Raw genomic sequence first — 19,138 nt, forward strand, 5'->3', positions numbered from 1 at the left:
TGACAAGGGGGCAACGGCTACTGAGGCTGTTTCCCCTTTCTGGGTACCGCCCCCTTCCCCTCACATCCTCCCCTACCAGGGCCTGACACATCACTCCTCTCCGACCTCCCAACCCCATGAAACCAGGAAGTATCGGTTAGCAACATCTTCATACCAGTGGGCTTCCAGCTACCGGAGCAGGTGCCACACCGTAAGGCCAGCTTGGAACTTGGAAACCCGAGGACGGGGTTTGAGATCTGGCTTCATCAATGAGTAATCACCTTATGGGGAAAGGAAGCTGGCATTTATAGAGCCATATTACGGGCTTGCTGTGAAGAAGACTGAAAGACACAAAGATACGGGAAAAGTTATGTAAGTTACAAGATGATGATGGTGGTTAACAGTAACACCTGTGTGCCAGGCACTGTTCTAAGAATCACTTATCTTAATTCCTCTTATTCCTCACAAAAGCACCCAAGAGGTAGGCATGGTATCCTGTTTTACAGATAAGGAAACAGAGAGCTGAAGCCCCTCGCTCACCCAGGATCACAGAGGCAGGATAGAAAGTGATGGCACCAGGACTGCGGGGCAAGCAAGCTGGCTCACAGGGAGATGCTATGTGTACACTTTGGGCTGTTTTCTCTCTAAATGTGGATTGATTTTCTCTCTAGATGTGGATTGAACAGTAGTTGTTTGCTCTTTCTAAAGAACTTTCGATTCTTCAGAACTGGTATTAATCTTGGGGGCGAGAGGAGTTCCTTCTTGGCCCAAATCATAAACATTCACTCACTCTGGTTCATTGTTGTTGCGCATTGAGTTGTGTCCTGACCAAAGATACGCTGGAGTCCTAACCCTGGCACCTGTAAACGTGACCTTATTTGGAAATAGGGTCTTTGCAGATGTGATCAAGTTTAGATGAGGTCATCCTCAATGAGGGTGGGCTCTATTCTAAAATGACTGTTGTCCTTATAAGGAGAGAGAGATTTGAAAATAGAGACAGACAGAGGCCGGGCAGCTGTGTGAAGACAGAGGCAGAAATTGGAGTGATGTAGTTCCAGGCTAAGGGACAACAAAGACTGGCAACCATCAGAAGCTTCCCTACAGGTTTCAGAAGGAGTGCGGCCCTGCTGACCCCTTGATTTCAGACTACTAGCCTCCAGAACTGAGAGAGAATAGATTTCTGTTGTTTCAAGTGTCCCGGTTTGTGCTAATTTGTTATGGCAGCCCTAGGAAACTGATACAATAGTGTATTGAGCACCTACTGCTACAGGCACCCTGGGGATATGACGGTAAGTGAGACAGGAACTCAGACCCTACCATGTTCAGTTTGGTGGATCTGGCTTAGTCCTAACTCTACTCTAGGAAGAAATAAACAATAATAAGTAGTAGTTCAAGTGGCAGGAGACATGAATTCTAGGTCTAGTTCAGACCCCTCAAAATGCTGTGTGACCCTGAAGAAGTCGCTTTCCCTCTCTGGACCTATCTTTTCACTTTTTCTGTGAAATCAAGGACTTGGCCCAGATACTCTTCAAGGGATATCCTAGCTCTACAGTTCTATGACCTGCTGGGGTGAGGACAGGTGGGAAGGGGCAGAGAAAGCATGGACAGTCTCCCATGCTCCTGTCCGCCACCTCCTTTATGGAGCTCATGTGCTCTGCCTGCCCTAATCACCCCAGGGCCAGATACCAGACAACTAGGGACAGTCCCTATGCCCCAGAGCTCGCTGAAATTATTCTAACTAGCCCAACCTAAACCTGCTTACCTTGCCTCTCCTGTTCCTTTCCGTGGAAACCACAATAAAGGCTCCTGTGGGTGTTTTTTTCTCTGCTCCCTCGGCCTCCTGACTGACACTGGCGCTTCCCTGTGTGGCCTCGCATGGCGTGGTGTGCCCCCTCCTCTTGGGAACTGTGAGTCACAAACTGGCTTTTCAATGGCAGTCATCTCCTGGTCTATTGGCCTTACCACACCTGAATCATATAAAATCTACATTTTCAAACAGGGATGATATTGCCTACCGCATAGGATTGTCATGAAGAATAAAGTAGATAAACATGGAAAATGGTCTCACACAGCATCTGGCATATGGCAGGAGCTTTAGAAATGTTACTTTCTTTTCTCTCTCCCTTAGCTCTATCTTTTCCCCTCTGTCTTCCTACCCCCAACTCTCTCTTCCTCTCTCCCTCCCATGACTGGCTATATAATTTGTGGGACCCAATGCAAAATGAAAATTTGGGGTCCCCTGTTCAAAAAGTATTAAGAATTTCAATATGGCAACCACAGAGAATTAAATCAAGTGTAGGGCCACTCTCAGCACAGGGCCCCGCCTCACTCACAGGTCACACGCCCACGGAGCTGGCCCTGCTCCTTCCTCCTTCCCTGTCTTCCATCAAGTTCTCTTCTGCTTCTCAAATCTTTCAAGCCTCATTTTCCAATCTCAAGGCCCCAATTTGATCCCCTTTGTTCTTGTTCTCTACTAATGGATTCAAATTTTCAGATAACATACAGCTAATAATTCCACTTCATTGGTGGGGATAGGAAAGGAGGCCAGTCTGAATTAATGAAAAGTCTAAGAAATAAGACTTTACTATAGAAATACCATTTTATTATTGATATTTGCAGATTTATATTGTGACAGAGGTGACATGGAGAGGAGGGAGGAGAAGAGGAAGTTAGAGTTTTGGGATGTGATTTAACAAATAGAAAAGATTTAACTTGTAATGAGCACATTCCTTATTTGAAAATGATGCTACTAAACACTCTCTCCCTTAAGTAGGTTAATATTTCTCTTGTCAGCAATCACTTTGCCTGGTGAAACATTTTTACTGCTACAGATGATGGTAAAATTCTTCTGCAGTGATTCTATGTAACGAAACAATTTCCCTGAAATTGTTCCACAGTACAGGTCAGGTTATAAATTCTTTTCAAAGGGAAATCTAGTACAACAAATTGTCTCTCTACACCCTGCTTCTAGAACAGTCACATCTTCAGAGCATCCTTCTAAAATTCCACAGCACACCAGTCTCGGACTTAATCTTCACTGGCTCTGGTGTTTCAGATCTAACTCTGGTCCTGTCACAGTTAGACCCAGACCTATCTTGGGGTGGTAGCTCCAGTTTACATAACCCACACCTCCAAGCCTTAGCAACCTGGGCCTGGATGCCCTCCTCTCAACTGTATAGTCTATCAAAATCCTAACTCATGTTTCAAGGTCCAGCTCAAAGGTCCTCTCCTCCAGGAAGCTGCCTCTGACTTTTCCAGGCAGAACCTGTGCCTCCGTCTGCCCCCCGCGGCACATCTATTACAGCATCTGTGTTCCTAACAGTCGTTTGTGAGCCTCTTTGAGAGAGAGTGAGAGCGCCCGTGGGCCCTGGGTCTTGTCCATCTCTGGGGAGGCAGGGCGACCCAGCAGTTAAGTCGCAGAGGTGGTCCCAGCCCCACCACTAACCAGCTGCATGCAGATGGTAACAGCAGCTTCACAGCCCCAGGAGGATTAAATCAAATGATAACCTGAAAGTGCTTAACAGAGCCTGGCAGAAAGCAAGCTCAAAAAACACTAACAGTTCTCCGCGAACACTGATGTATAAACACGAGGTCACAGGATGGCCACGCATCCCAGTTTGGCTGGACAGTCCTGGTTCATGTCTGTGGTCCTGGTGTTATTATTAATAATGCCCGCTCTTGTTCTCAAAAGTATCTCGGTTTGGATGGCGAATTATATGGTCACCCTAGACAGCTGGGACCAGATCTGTTTTATTTACCAGTGTCTCCCTGGCACATCAAACAGTGCTTAGCACATATTAAGTGTTTAATAAAAATTTATCAAATGAATGAATGTGTCTCCAGGGCCCAGCAGGTACCTGGCACCTGGTAGGAGCTTTATAACTACAAGACATGGCTGATTTCACAGTATTTCCAAGCACCTCTTGACTCAGAGAAGGCATGAATCAAGGCTTGGAGAATGAATGAATGAATGAATGAGTTCCCCCTGCCCCATCTCCTCTGTTGTCAGTAGTACCTTTGAGAGAAGGAATGACATCTCACAGAGGTAGGGAGAAGAGTGGGTCAGATGGGGAAGGTGAGGCTGATGCTCCCCCATGAGACTGTGGGGAGGAGGGGGGAGTCTTCCTGGGGCCGCAGCAAGGTCCTCTCTTCATTTCCCAGCTAGAAATTAGGGATTGTTCTCCCCATGGAAGCAGCAAGAAACCACAGCCTACATTAGCCGAACCCGTAGGTCCAGAGGGCGCTTGAGGGTCTGGGACCCTTGCCACCACTGAACATTCCGTACAGGGCACAGGGGTTCAGGGTTTCAGCAGATGCTGCTCCCCAGCAGCCCACATAGCCACAGGGGAGAACCCACCTAAGTCTAGGTGTCAGAAGCAGAAGGGAGAGGATGGGAATGGTTTCTTCCCTTCCAGGCCCAGAAAGGAAATTTCACATGTTGGTAGCCAAAAATTTTTGCACACAGACCGTGTACTAGGCATGACTGTAAGAACTTTAAGAATATTAACCCAGCCATCAAAACAGCCCTGTGAGGTAGCTACCCCCATTTTACACACGGGAAAAGTGAGTCAGAAGGGAAATGACTTGTCAGAGGTCACACAGCTAGTAAGAGACAGAGCCCAAATCCCCCAGGTGTAGGAACCAAACAGGAGTCCTCTCCATCCCTCCCCAACCCCCTATAAGAAAGCCCAGTTCTTGCTCCTTCTTGGGGTTGGCTGTGTGACCTTGAGGCTGGCTCACCCTCTCTGGGCCTCACTTCCCTTTTCAAAGACTTACGATCCAGGATACTAAGACACACCCGATAGCCAGACATAGTTTCTCCAGAGACCACAGCGCTTCAGAGTGACCAGGCCCTGGGATGAGTCCAGGTGTGCAGGTACATACTGACCCACTTTGGGGCCCTAGGGGGGTACCTGCCTGAGCCCACTTTCTCAAGGACCCTTTGAAGCTGGGCTGAAAAATCAAGCTTCGGATCTGAGAGTCCACCTGAGTGTGCGACTTTGGAGCTCTTGTGTCACCAGGTAGGGGACTCCTGGTGCTTGAGGAAGGGTTGCGGTCAGGGAGAGGGGCGTCAGGAAAAGGCAATGCCGAAGATGCAGAGAGCACCAGGCAGAGGGTCCTGCAGCGCTCCAGCCCTTAGAAGCCTGGAAACCGCCTTTGCGGAGGGGAGAAGCCCCCAGCCCCGGGTCAACGTCCATAGCTCTGCTCACGTCCCTAGACTGCAGGAATCGGGGCCTGGAGAAAGGGGGCCCCCCAATACTGGGGGGGAAGACAGACAGAGAAGTCAGAGCCAGCTGGGAAGGAAGAAATTGGGGGGGTTCTAGCGCCCTGAACGCCCCCCCACCCCCGCTCAGGGGCTGTTCGGAGCCCCTGAAAGTTTGCGCGCGGCAGGCACACGGCGCGCCCCCTCCCCGCGCCCGCAGGCGCCGGGTCCACAGGCGCCCACCCCGGCCCGCCCCGCCCGCGCCTGGTGCCCGCTCAAGGTCACCGCTGACAAGGCGCCTGCCTCCGCGGGGCGAGGGGACCCAGGACGCGCTCCGGCTCGGGCTCTCGCCCGGTAGGGGTCCCGGGGCCGAGCGCCCGTGGAAGGGAAGCCGGCCAGGAGGGAGATAGAGACCGAGGAAGAGGGGAGGAGGCCCAGAGCCCCGGGCCCGGCCGCCCCTGCCTCACCTGCGCCGGCTCCGCGAATGAGATGCTGCTGCTGCCGCTGCCGCTGCCGCTGCCGCTGCCGCTGCCGCCGCCACTGGTGCGCGCCCGGCCCGGCCCGGCCCGGCCCGGCCCCGCTGAGGCTGCGGCTCCTGTGCCGCGGCTGCCCCGCGCTCGCCTCGCCCCGCGGCCCCGCCGCCGCCCGCCTGCCTCCCTCCCTCCGCCGTCGCCTCTGCCACCGCTGCACTGCGCTCTGCCCGCCTCCCTCCCTTCCTCCTCCCCTCCCGCTCCCTCCTCCCCCGCTCGCTCCCCCTCGGCCCTCCCCAAACTCTGCACGGAGAGCGCCCTGCAGGACCGGAGCTCGCTGTCCAGCCCTCGCCCTCCCCCACGCGCACGTGCTGGGTGTCCCGGGGAGGGGTCTCTGGCCTCTCCCAGGGCTCCGCCTTCAGGTACCTCCATCGGTACCGACCGGCCCCTTACCCCACCCCGCCCCGCCACCCCCCACCATCAGCTTGGCCCTTGGGGGCACCCCTTCCCTCCCTTCCCCTTGGGTCAGGGTGCCCCACCCCTCCATTCCCAACACACCTGGAACCTGTGGCTGTGTAGTGGGTACATGAGAGACCTAGCTTTGAGGGGAGGGGCTGGCTGGACCAATCCTAGGGTGTTTAGCCTGAGGGCACTCAGACCCCAAGAAAAATGGGGCTAGTGCAGGAGCACCTGTGGGCCCCCAGCCTCCAGCCTGGCCTGGCCTAGAGCCTAGAGAAGGCCAGGACAGAGGCCCTGCGAAGGAGAAAGGTGAACGCCCCAGGCACACACTGAAAGCGCTTCCCCAAGGCAGGCTTCCCCTCCTTGGCACAGGCCGCAGGTCGCTGAAAAGCCTAGGGCCACCAGGAGGCCGGGCCACCTGACTCCCAGTGCCTCAGTCTGCTCCACGCCATCAATTAATCATGCCCACTTGCTTATTTATTTATTGTCTTTATAAAAAGCCAAATGCACTGCTCTGCTCGCAGGAAGAGAGAAGATGGGCCCCCATGAGGTGGGGGGGGGGGGGCAGGGAGGGCCGGACCATGGTAACGCCCCATCCCCAGGCCTTGGTTTGTTGAAAGAGGAGCTAGGGTGTGGGGGAGACCCTGGGCTCTAGGTGTCTGGAAAGCCTGCTTCCTAGGAACAGCTGGGATCCTGCTACCATTCATGGGGCCCAAATTCATCACGGCCTGTGCTCTGAAGCCCTGGGATGGCGCAGAGGATATTCACTCTTGGGGGTTTAGGCATAGAGGGAAGAGGGGGCCTGGGAGGCCGTGACCAAAAGGAAATCCAGCAGGTGTGAGAGGAGGTGTCTCCAGGCTCTTGGCTCAGAACGCTCCGTTCTCACTGCTCCACACTTGGCTTGGCAGGCAGCACCGCATCTCCTGCTGCAGCCCTCTGCTCTCCCCGGGTGCCCAGAGGACATCTCCCCACGGACGCCCCCCTTCCCCATCCCACTGAATGACACTGCAGGCCTCCAGATGACCAGCTCCAGGCTCTCCCATCACCAAGTCCTCACTGACGGAGCCTCCACAGTCCCTCAGGAATCTGTTGAAGGGCCCCAACACCTCTCTTCCGGATTCTCACAGTTGCCTCCTCTCTGCCTCCATCCAGCTCTCACACTAGCCTTCATGAAGCCAGACATGGATCACATCTGCTCCTGCTGTAAAACCTTCCATAGCTCCCTAGTGCCCTCGGAAGTCCCATAGCCTCGGTCTGCCATTCCAGGTTTCCTGCTCTGGCCCCAGGTGCCCTTTCCACTCTGTTCCCACCTTGGTTTCCAACTCCCCTCCATGATGCACATTTGGCCCTATACCAGGTCTCTTGTCTCTCTTCTGCTCCTGTGATGAAAATGCCTTTCTCCCTCTCTCAGTCAGTCCCTGTCCAGTCATAGCGTCAAGGCTCAGCTTTAGTTACTATTTCTTTTATGAAACCTTCAGAAACCAGCAGACAAGTTGAAAGCCAAAAGAAATGGGTGCGAAAAGCTGCAACAGGTGGGGCAACTCAGCGTAAAAGTAAACGACACCACAGAAGTCCTAGTGACAAAACTCACCAGCTGGGTGACCTTGGGCATGCCCTCAACCTCTCTGAGCCTGTTAGTTTATTTAAAGGGTGATAATTCCATAGCCTCCTCCAAGGTAAACACGCAACACATGGTAGCTACTCTTGAGCACCTACTGTGTGCTAAGGCTCTGGGATTTGCAAGGATGACTTGGTAGGGATTTGATGGACAGCAGAGAGAATGCCTATAAGGACCAGGCAATACTGAGTGAGGTGGGCTGGTTCTGACTTACGGCTCTCTCCTCTGGAATCTACCAATAAGAAAAAGCAACAGTGCATGTGAGGTGACAAATAGCAGCTGACACTGGCTCTATTGGGGGAGGTAACAAGGAGTGGTGGGGACTGTGGCATCTGCCCTGTCAAATGGGTACAGCTGCTACTCAGCTCCATGCAACTGTTGGCCAAGCAGGGATGTGAGTCTAGACCACCATTTTTCTATTTTTTCAAGAGAAGCCGGACATCTGGATTTTTATGTGAATACTCTTGATCTGTAAATGTCATCAACAATTTATAAAAATTTAAAACTCTGAGAGGAGCAAACACTGTATAGCTGTGGCAGGTTTTTGGCCAGCAGGCTGGCAGCTTATGACCTCTGGATTAGCAGGAGAAAGATCAATGTCATCTATTTACACAGACACACACGCCCCTTCTGTCTCCGGCAGAATGTGGCCCTGTCTACCTAAGAGGCACAAGGGGCCGTGGGAGTGGAGTGGACAGGATGGGGGGGTCAGGTGAGGCACTGGGCTCACTACTGCACATGGGAACCTAGACAAGCCCCCTCTCAGTTTCCTCATTTGAGAATGGTGGAGGGGGGAGGAACTGCTCGGCTGTGGCAAAGTTTATGTGAAGTGACAAGTGTGTGAGAAGTGAGGACATGGGGGTTCCAGTGACAGCTCAGAAGAGCATCTGGTAGCGAGGGAGCTTCGGCGATCTGGATGCCCAGAAGTCCCACTCTACTAAAAATAGGCCCCTGACAGACCCTTGCAGCTTGAAGACTTCTTGAGCGACAGAACTGGCAGCAGATAAAGAGGGAAATGGCCGCTTCCCTCCACCAGACCAGGAAGAAGAGGCAGGGAGGTGACCGGCGCTTGGCGAGCTGGTGGGCTCATCATCTCTGAGTTCACAACAAGAAGAGAAAGAAGTGCGGGTCCCCAGTGGCCTGTTAGAGGGGCAGGGCCAGAAGTGGCTGAGAGCTAAACTGGCCAGGATGGCGTGATCCCAGGACTGCGAGAAAGCCCCTCAAAAGTGATTTTGATGGGATGGGATTAAAGCCAACTTTATTTTCCAATCCCCCACAAGGACTGTGTCTTACTATTTTAGTCATAGTAAAAGTCATTCAATGCACACACACAAAATGATATTCCTACTAAGCAAGAAGGAGGGGACATCTAAATAAATTGATGAGCAAGGTCTTCATCAGATAGAAGCCACCTTTAAAACTGCATTCTCTCAGACACATTTTTAATCTCACCTACCTGGAGAACTTGGTACCGGAATCTGTAAAGAGATTCCTGGGCTGACTCAGGTCCACAGTCGGAATCTCCAAGGAGAGGAGGCTGACGACCTCCTGCCCCACCCCCATCCTGTCCTCTAGAAGCTCTGGAGACTGAGCTGAGCAAATGTTTATTGAGCAGGGGAGAGGAAATGGCAAGCCGGATCCCTCCCATTAAGGGTCTCTAAATGCAGCTGGGAAAACCCAACTCCCCAAATACAAGGCAGGTTGATCAATACACTTGAGTCACAAAATACCACCAACGGAGACTGAACGGGGATTTCCTCTGGGGAAGATAGGAGGGCAGAGAGAACATTCTGCGTATACCCGGTATAGTTCAGGCTCTGTGAGAATCTTTTACACTAACAATCTCCCATGTTTTATTTGTGCAGTTTTAAAACTTAAATGAGAAGGAAAAACACCCAGTGCTGAGGCAGCCAGGGGACGGATGATTAATTCTCAAGACAGCCAGTGAGGAAGACTTCGGAGGTGGAATTTTACAGGGTTTTGAAGAGGACAGATGACAGAAACAATAGCTGAACTCTACTGTGTCGATTACTATTCTTAGTATTTTGAATATACTGATTTCATCCTCCCAACGAGTCTGTCAGGCAGGGGTTTGTTAGCAGACGCTACTGATGCACCACCCTGCCCTCTACCTGGCAGGTACGCCCAGCCCCTTGCTCTCTGGGGTCTGGCTTCTCACACCTGCACCCTTCTCCAGAGGATATGGTCCTTGGACGATGGGAACCACTAGGTAGCAACAGCCTCTATGGTGCAATTCACCCTCCAGGGCTCCCCCAGGGATCAGGCTGAGGGTGGACTTGTCCTGAAACCACATCTTTGCCAAGCACCTTTCCCTTCCCTGTCCTGCCCCACTCCTTCCCCTTCAGGTTTCTCCTGAGAGCACTCTTTCAGTAAATGCCATGCACAAGAATGCCCATCCCAGGCTTTGCTTCTGAGGAGCCAGACCTGAGTTCATTTTCCTATTCCCATTTTGCAGTTGAACAAGCGAGGGCATGGATCAGCTAAGGCAATGATCTAGACAAAGGAAGAGCCAGGCCAGCTGCCTCTTCTCCAGTCCCAGAAGGATTTCTCCAAGGGGACGAGGGGCATGTCAAGGGCATGTCAGAGAGAGAGACGAGAGAGAGAGACGGGGCATGAGAATGTGGGGGTGAGGGGTCTGATGTGCCTGGAGCGTGGGTGTGTCAAGTGAGATGGGGAGGGAGGCAGGAAGGACAGTGGCTGTGCAGCCATAGAAGGGGTTTGGCCCCAGCCAAGGACTCATCCATTCAGTTATCTGGTGTGTGTGCACCAACGGTGAGCCAGGCCCTTGCACGATATGCAGGATTCAGAGATGAATGTGTATGAATCCTCTTCCTCAACAGGGGCTAGTGGAATGGGAAGGGGGTTAAGGAAAGGGGATAGACCCAAACCCAAATGCTCAGGAAAGCAAAATCGGGCAATTGTAGCTGGTTCTGTAGTTAGAGAAGGGAGGCACAGAGTGAGACAGAAGGAGGAAAGATAGAAATAGGGGAAATGTGTTCAACTCCACCTCTCCATGAAAGAAAATGATGCTTGGGCTGACCGTGAACCAGCATGGCAGGGAGGGACAAGTGTGTTCTTCCGCAGGACTGTGTTTATCAAGATGAAATTCAACACAGACCAAGAGCCTGTTCTGTACTGTGGTTGTGAAGATGCACTCCTTCCAGTTCCCATCGGGGACTCTCCATCTGCCTCGGAAGACAGGGGTTGGATGCAGAACCCTGGGGATTCAGATTAGGCTTAATATACACCAAGGTGGCTGCTGGAAAAGCTAATGCAGTTGGAGGCAGGAAACCCCATCGGGATGGGATCTGCAGCGCAAGCTGGGGAGAGAGAGGAGGGTGCTTAGGCCACACGTATGAACCATGACGTAGCAAAGGGACCAGAAGCATCTGTAGGACTAGGGAGGGTAGGATAGGGCCCCCAGAGGTCAGACTGCAGCCCTGCCAGGATGACCTTCCACCAGAGCTACGATGAAGCCCCTCACAGAGTCAGAAGGTGCAGCAAGTAATCTCTGGGGCTTCCTCCGGCCTGGACCTAGGATGGGATCTAAACCAGACTTTGAAGGATATTAGGACCCCAAGAAGTGAGACCAAGAGGGTGTGGGTGAGGAGAGCTGCCAAGCCTGGGGGAGGGAGGAGGAAGGGCTTCTCTCCTATAAATATGTGGTCTTTAAATGTCATCTTTGGAGAAAATACAGCAACCTTTTGAGGGTGAGAGTCTGTGTGGCATCTGAAAGAGGTGCTGGTAGTGCCCCACTGCAGTCCCCTGGCAAATGAGTGCCAGTCTTTGCAAGAAATTCTGTCTGACCGGGGGAGCATCAGCCCATCCGTGGGGCAAGGCTAGAGAGTCATTCCTCCCAGGAGCAGCCCTCAGCTAGTGGCTGATGGGAGCTGGGGTGTGAGTTCTCCAGCTCCCCCGCCCACTGGGCAGGATAACTCTGAGCTTGCTGGTCTCTAGCAGCAACCAGACTACCTTGGTGGGAGTCAGCTCCAGCGGTCCCAAGGGCAAGCAGCTTGATGATGACCCTTTGCTGGCCTCCTTCTCTTCCCTTCCCTGTCTCACTTCCCTCGCCCCTCCTGGTTTCCTGGAATCACCTCCCACATGAGCTACTTAAGCTTGAATCCTGGTCTCAGTGTCTGTTTGGGGGAACCCAAAGCAGGAGAGCATCACAGTTAAACTTAGGGGCTTTGCAGTCAGAGGACTCAGGTTCAAGCCCCAGTTCTGGCCTTCACCTGGACCAGGTACTTAACTTCTCCAAGCCTCCATCTCCTCATGTTTAAAATGAGGGTGGGGTCATAATTGTACCTGCCTCACAGATTTCACGCGATCATTCATTCATTCCACAAATATTCATTGAGTGCCTACCATGTACCAGGCACTGTTCTACGCTCTAGGGACACAGCAGGGAACAAAACTAAATTTCTGAGCTCATGAAGTTTACCTTATTGAGGAAATCAGATACTAAATAAACATATAATATCAGGCAGTGATAAAAAGCCAAGGAAAAAATAAACCTGGGTAGAGAATGATGGAGGTTATTTTAAATGTAAGTGAATTAAATGAGAGAGTTCACACAGTGTCAAGCGTACTGTGAGGCACACAATAGCCATTCAATAGATGTTTGCTAATAAAATCGTCACCACCATCCCCACCATCACCTTCTCTTCCCACCCACCCCTGCCATTTGCTCATTGACTCAGATGAGAAATACGTATGGGTCCCTCCTCAGTGCCAGACCCTCTGCGAGGTGCTGGGGATACTTTGGTGAGCAAAACAAACATTATCTTGACTTTTGTGGACTCGTAGTCTAGTGGAGAAGAATAATAACAAAAAACCCCAAATATCACTAGACATTGACATGCTAAAATCACTACTTGTAAGGGAAAATAAAACACACTGCACTATGAGAGAAGGAACGTGAACAGCATTGCAAAGGTCCTGGGGTGGGGTAGGAGAAGGACAAGAGTAAGAATCAGAAAGAAGTTAAGTGTGACTGGAGCAGAGAGAGCAAGAAGGATTGTGAGCAGGAAGAGGTAGGCAGGGGCCAGACCATTCCAAGCCATTCTCCCATTTATCGAATGCCAATCAATATGTCAGTCTCTGTTTTAAGCTCTTTGTATGTATTATCTCATTAAGACTCAAGCAACTCTTTGAGGTGAGTATTTTTATTATAAATCTTATACCCCCAAAACCCTGAAGCTCAGAAAGGCAAAATAACTTGTCAAGGTCGCCCAGTGAGTGGTGAAGTCAGAATTTGAACCCAGATCTCTCTGACTCCAGGGTCAAACTAGAATAACAATCTCCATCTTTATCTTAAAAGGCACAAGAACAGTGATTCAAGATAGTGCCATAGAGGGAAACTGGGTTTCAAAAGGTACGTGGAACCTCTATGATTTCTTGAAATTGCATGCAAATCTACAATTATTTCAAAATAAAGAGTTTAAGGAATTTTTTAAAAAAGCAATAGAGAGCCACTGAGAGTTCTTAAGCAATAAGGTGACCTGATCAAAACAGCATTTTTATAGGATTCCATTGGCTTCCCTGAGGACCAGAGGGGGAAGCAGAGGCACTGAAATGATCCAGGTGAGAGGTGATGCTGCCTTGGATCTTGTGTGTGGGAAATACAGGGAATTAAGAGATCTTTGTGAGGTTTATGGTGCCTGGCCGTGGAGCTGGTTTGGTTGGGAGGGAGGTAGAGAGAGAAAACTGTGAGGTTGGTGGAAGATCAGTGACATAGGCTCGGGCCGCAGTTCTCAGCCTGGAGTCTGACTTGCTGGGGACCTGGGGTGCTGTCACTTCCTTGGGGCTCAGTGTTGTCATGGGTAAAATGTGGGGGTGAGCTGCACTAGACAGGCTCAAGGCCACCCCAGCTTGAGAAAATGCCACGCCGTGCTAACCTCTACATCAGGAAAGGGACCTGGGGACCAAAAAAGCCCCCCAGTGTACACGCTGTCATATTGAACACCATGCCGTTGGTGTTTTCTATGTCTGTGCAGGTGCCCTGCTGGAAATTCAGCTCTCCCTGGGCAGATGGGGCATCACTGTGCCCCTGGCACCTGGTGCAGGGGCTCATGTGGAGGATAGGCTGCAAAACGTTTAACTAGGGTGCACAGCCCTTACAGTGGCCTGATGTTTAAAAAGAGCAGATAGTCATGAACTGGCCCAGACTTAAGGAAGCATCTCTAGGCTCAACAGAAAAGGCTTTTTTCCATCGCACACTTTTCAGTGCAGGGTGGACTCCAAAAGCAGGGCAAAGTGCCCTCCTTGTCATGCTGACAGAAGAAAGAAAAACAGGATTCCAACCCCACTTTCACCACAAAGGGAGGGAACTTCCCACTGGATACAGAAGGGCTGGGTCCATGGGCCAAAGTCCGAAAGGAGAAAGGAAAGGCTAGCCCCCGGGAGCTCTTGAGTGTCCAGGGTCCAAAGAGGAGCATCCAGTCCTAAAAAGACACCCAAGTTCACTGCAGAGTCACCAGCCCAGGTCCTGAGACATCTGGGAGGACTCTGGGAGAAATGCCAGAAGGCTGGAGACAGGGAAATTGTGTCTTGCTTTTCAAACAAGGAAAAATGTGATGTCCAGAAACTACAGCCCTGTATGCTCAAAGGCAATCACTGTGACAAGAGGGACGAATGTGGGTGTCAGTGGCCTGACCTGTGCCAGGCCCCACCCCAAGCACCTTGGGTGGGCAGTTATAGAAGACAAGGCCCTGCTTTTAAGGAGCTTGCAATCTGTTGGGGGTCAGAGACATACAGTACATTAAGATCAGAGGAGACAGGAAGTCCCATTTGTTTAAGGATATCTTGGAAAGCATCATGAGGAGGTGGATTTAAGTTGGATTTATACCGTAAAACCTCAGTCATTAAACCACTGTGACACTGGCAAATAAAGAGGCAGGTGTTAACAACAGAACAGAATAGAAAGTCCAGGAATAGGCTCAAATCCATATAGGAAGCTGGTATACGATAAAGGCAACATCTCGAATCAGTGGGGTTCAAATGGACTTATTAATAAATGGCACTGGGACGAATGGGCAATCATTTGGGAAAAGATATGATTAGATCCATACCCTATACTGTATGCCAAATGGATCAAGAAGATTGAAATTCTAACTTAATAACAAAAACATGAACCCATAAATTATCAGTATAAAGCTTGGGCAAACTCCTTTAATACTTTGGAGTGGGTAAGGTCTTTCTATCATCCAAAATCCAAAAGTCAGAAAAGATAAGAGTGTTGAATTTAACAAGATAAAAAAATCTTTCCCATTTCTATGTGGGGGAAAATACATAAATGAAATTACAAGAGGCAAATGACAAATTGGGGGAAAAAAGTGTATCTTACATCATGGACAAAGGGTCGATTGCCACAATATATAAAGTGCTTCTAGAAATCAAGATGGAAAAGACCAGCAACGTAATAGAAATGGGCAAAGGACATGAATAGGCAATTCCTCCCAAATAAACCCAAAGGGCTCTTAAACATATGAAAATCTGCTCAATCTCCCTCATAAGAAAATTTTAATTTAAAACTGCACTGATAAACCATTCAAAAGTCTGACGCAAGCTGTAGGCGAAGGTTGGGGGAGCAAATACTCTCGTACATTGCCAGTGGGAGGGCAAATCAGTACAACCCTCTGGAGAGAGGTTTGCACAATCTGTCAAAATGACAAATACAGCTACCCTTTGACCCAGCAATCCACTTGTAGAAATCTGTCCTACGGATACACCAGCCCACACAGGGAACATGTTACTTCTATAGCATTGTCCAGAGCAGCAAAGGGCTGGAATGACCCCAAGTGTCTGTCAGCTGGAGCCGTGGTAAATAACAATGAAACATTTACACAATGCAATAATCTGCAGCTACATAAAGAATGAGGAAGCTCTGTATACAGTCATTGGAAGAGAGTTCCAGGCTAAACTGTGAAATGAAAAGAGCAAGATACAAAACAGTCTGTATCAGTAAATGTAGCACTCGTAAGAAAAAATGGATTTGTTGAGATATAATTTGCTTACCATAAGGTTTATCTGTTTAAAGTGATGATTCAATGGCTTTTAGTATCTTTAAGAGTTGCACAACCATCGCCATAATCTAAACTTTATAACATTTTCATCAAAGTTCCAAAAGGAACTTTAGTACTCTATATTTTGTATAAGAAAAGAGGAGAAACAAGAAAATGGACATGCAGGCACACATATGTACACACACCATACATATCTGCATGTGTTTGCATAATCCTAGAAGGATACACAAGACACTAACACAAGTGTGACTGGGCATTGTAGAGTTGTGTGATGTGGCTGGAACTGAGTGTGCACAGGAGGGGCTGGTGGGAAATGAACCAGAACAGGCTATTTGGGGCCAGATTGTTTAAGGCCTTAAATACCAGGCTAACCAGCTTGGATTTTAGCTTGTCAAAGCCCAGTGCTGTGCAACAGAACTTCTGGCGGTGAGGAAGCATTCTGTATCTGTGCGTTCCAATACGGTAGCCTCACATGGCTCCTGTGCACTTGAGATGTGGCTCATGGGACTGAGGAAGTGCATTGAAAATTTTATTTCACGTTAGTTAACGTACATCTAAATGCCACCTGTGGCTAGGGGCTGCCACACTGCAGGGCACAGCTTAGACTGTGCGGAGCCGTGGAAGGTTCTGCAGGTGGGGAATAACACAGCCTGATTTTAGTTTGAGGGCATGTGTGAAGGATGGATTCCAGGGGAGCCGCTGGAGGTTGAAGACAGCTGAAGGGGAATGGCTACAGCAAGGTCATGCAGAGGGGAGAGAAACTGACCCTGACCTGAACCCAAAGCAGGGGCCCAGGGCTGGATAATAAGGGATGGGTTTGAGAAACTTCTAGAAGGGGATGTGGATAAGACAACAGACGGTGAGGGCGAGAGCAGAGTTGAAGATGACTCTGCAGTTCTAGCTTGAGTAGCTAAGGGGATGGGGAGAACAAGAACGGAGGGATCCTGGTGGGTGGAGTAGGTGTGGGTGGGGCCACCAAGAAGTGCACACTGGGTCTCACAGCCTCAGAACAACCGAGGGCATCCACGTTTAGAATACAACCTCAATTCCCCACAGGGCAGAGGAAGCCACCAAGCTCTGGCCACCGCCCACCTCTCCGCACTCATCTCCCACTTCCCCAGCTTCAGCTCACGCTGACCTCCTCTCTGTTTCCCAACACACCTAACTCCCTCCCACCACAGGGCCTTTGCACGCACTACTCCACTTATCTCAGGGCCTGGCACATAGTAGGGCTCAAAACATACTTGGTGATGAATGAAGAAGGCAAAAGGAGGGAGGATAGAGAAAGCGTCTCGGCTCCAGCTTCCCCAAGAGAACTTTCCAGAGACCTGGGGAGGAGTGCTGTGGCCAACACGGTGACCTGTCCTGAGGACTCAGGGGACAGGGTCCTGGTCTTCCCAGCCTCTTGTGGCCAACAGCAGTGACAATCTGGAAAATCAAGTCCACCCCCTGCGGCCCAAAGCCGCTGCTCCTTGCTGAAGAGGGCGGCATGTCATCAGAGTGAGAACTGCACTCCCATCAGAAAGAAGCCCCAAGGACGAGAGGCCAGCGTGAACACTGCATCTTCCAGTGGAAGTGTGGGGGATGAAAGAGAGATTCAGGGCTCTGACACCAGATCACCCTGGTTTGATTCCGGGCTCTGCCTCTGGCCAGCGTGGGAGGCTGATCCTCCGTTTTCTTAACTGAAAACTGGTGGTAATAATACCTGTTTTGCCGGGTGGTTGTTAGACGCGGATACAAAAGGCTTGACACATAGTAAAGCTGCAATAAATGTTATCTATCAGGAAGACTTCATGGCCTGTGAGACCTCAACCCCCTAATTAAAAAAAAAAAAGTCACAGACAGTCCAATGGGGGAGGCGTGAGCACATTCTGCCTAGAAATGACATGTCACAGTCAGAGAGATAATAATTAGCATAATGACAATGATAAATGGCAACTATGTAGCACTGGTAGTGTGCCAGGCACTGTTTTAAGTGGTTTGCTTTTATCAACTCATTTAATCCTCACAAGATCCCATGTCACAGATGAGGAAACTGAAACATGGAGAGCTTGAGACACTTGCCAGGTTATAGCCTGTAAGCGGCATAATGGTCCCGTCTGTGCGCTCAGCCTAGACTCTCCTGGCTCTCGTGAAACAGGGACTTCAGGAGTAGGACCCGTCTCACCCCTGAACCGGACAACTGGGCCCTCATGGGCGTCAGACATCTGGTCGGTCCAGTTTGTTGGGCGAGAACCAGGTACCGGCCACGTGGTTGGAGCAGGAACGTGGGATCCGCTGATTCAGGGGGAGCCGAGGGCCCAGGCCTCAGAGTGAGAAGGCCTGCTTGGTGGGCAAGACGCCTCCCCTCCGAGCCTCCGTTTCCACACCTGCAGGCAGGGGAAATCGTGCTTACCTTGCAGGGCTGTTGTGAGCACAATATGGGCTTTTCCTGGTAACACACTGAGCATGCTCCGCATGTACCCTCCCCCTTAGGATAAAGCCAGGGTGACGGTATTGGGGTGTCAGGGGCAGGGTGGAGAGAGGAGGAGTTGGGGCAAGGCCTGGAACAGGGCCAGAGCCCAAGCTCTAGGAGGGGAGGGCTCGGGAAAGGGGCTGCCGCAGATGGTGAAATACCCCACCCCATCTCCCTGGGGTGGAGCCTGAGGCTAGGCCCCCTGGGGGAAAACCTTAGGAGGGGAAATGCAAAGTTTGCCAACACCTTGATTACAACCACATAAAATTATGTATAAATGTGAAGAACGAGGAGAAAAGATAGAGAACAAAACAGTTTTGGGTTTTGTCTCGTTTTAATTATTTTCCTTTAATACTGTTCTATCCTTTCAAGAAAAGCAAATCAGAAGAGAATGAGTCCTGATGGCCTCTGTCCTCTTGGCCCTCTTCCTGTACTTTCTACCCAAAACAGGCATCTTTCTGTTGACTGTGGACTCAGCAGTCTCCTGAGCTTGAGAGCTGCCAGGGACCAAATCCTGTATTTCTGTGGACTTGCATGATGGAATCTGAGACGTGAGCTACCGTGGGGGATGTGCGGGCTTCACTGCATCATTACCTGTCTGCTGAGCTCCTGGGAACTGGGCCCCATGCTGCTTGGAAGGAAATCCTCTCCTCCAGGTCCAGAGCTCACAGGCCCAAGCGAGACTGAGACCAGCCAGGACGGATAAAGTATGCTACCTTAGGCCAGGACGACCCAAGAGGTTTCTGGAAGGAGGAGAGCTGGAGTTCAATCTTGGGTGAGAAGTAGGAGTTGCACAGGGCCGTGTGCACACGAACGAGTGGGTGGAAGGGTGCGCCAGGCAGCAGGAACAGCAGGAGGGGAGGGAGTGCGGTGCGTGGAGGCGACTCGAGCAACTCAGCGTTTGCAGGA

Source organism: Tursiops truncatus, chromosome 10 (assembly GCF_011762595.2).
Source record: "Tursiops truncatus isolate mTurTru1 chromosome 10, mTurTru1.mat.Y, whole genome shotgun sequence".
Classification (NCBI taxonomy): domain Eukaryota; kingdom Metazoa; phylum Chordata; class Mammalia; order Artiodactyla; family Delphinidae; genus Tursiops; species Tursiops truncatus.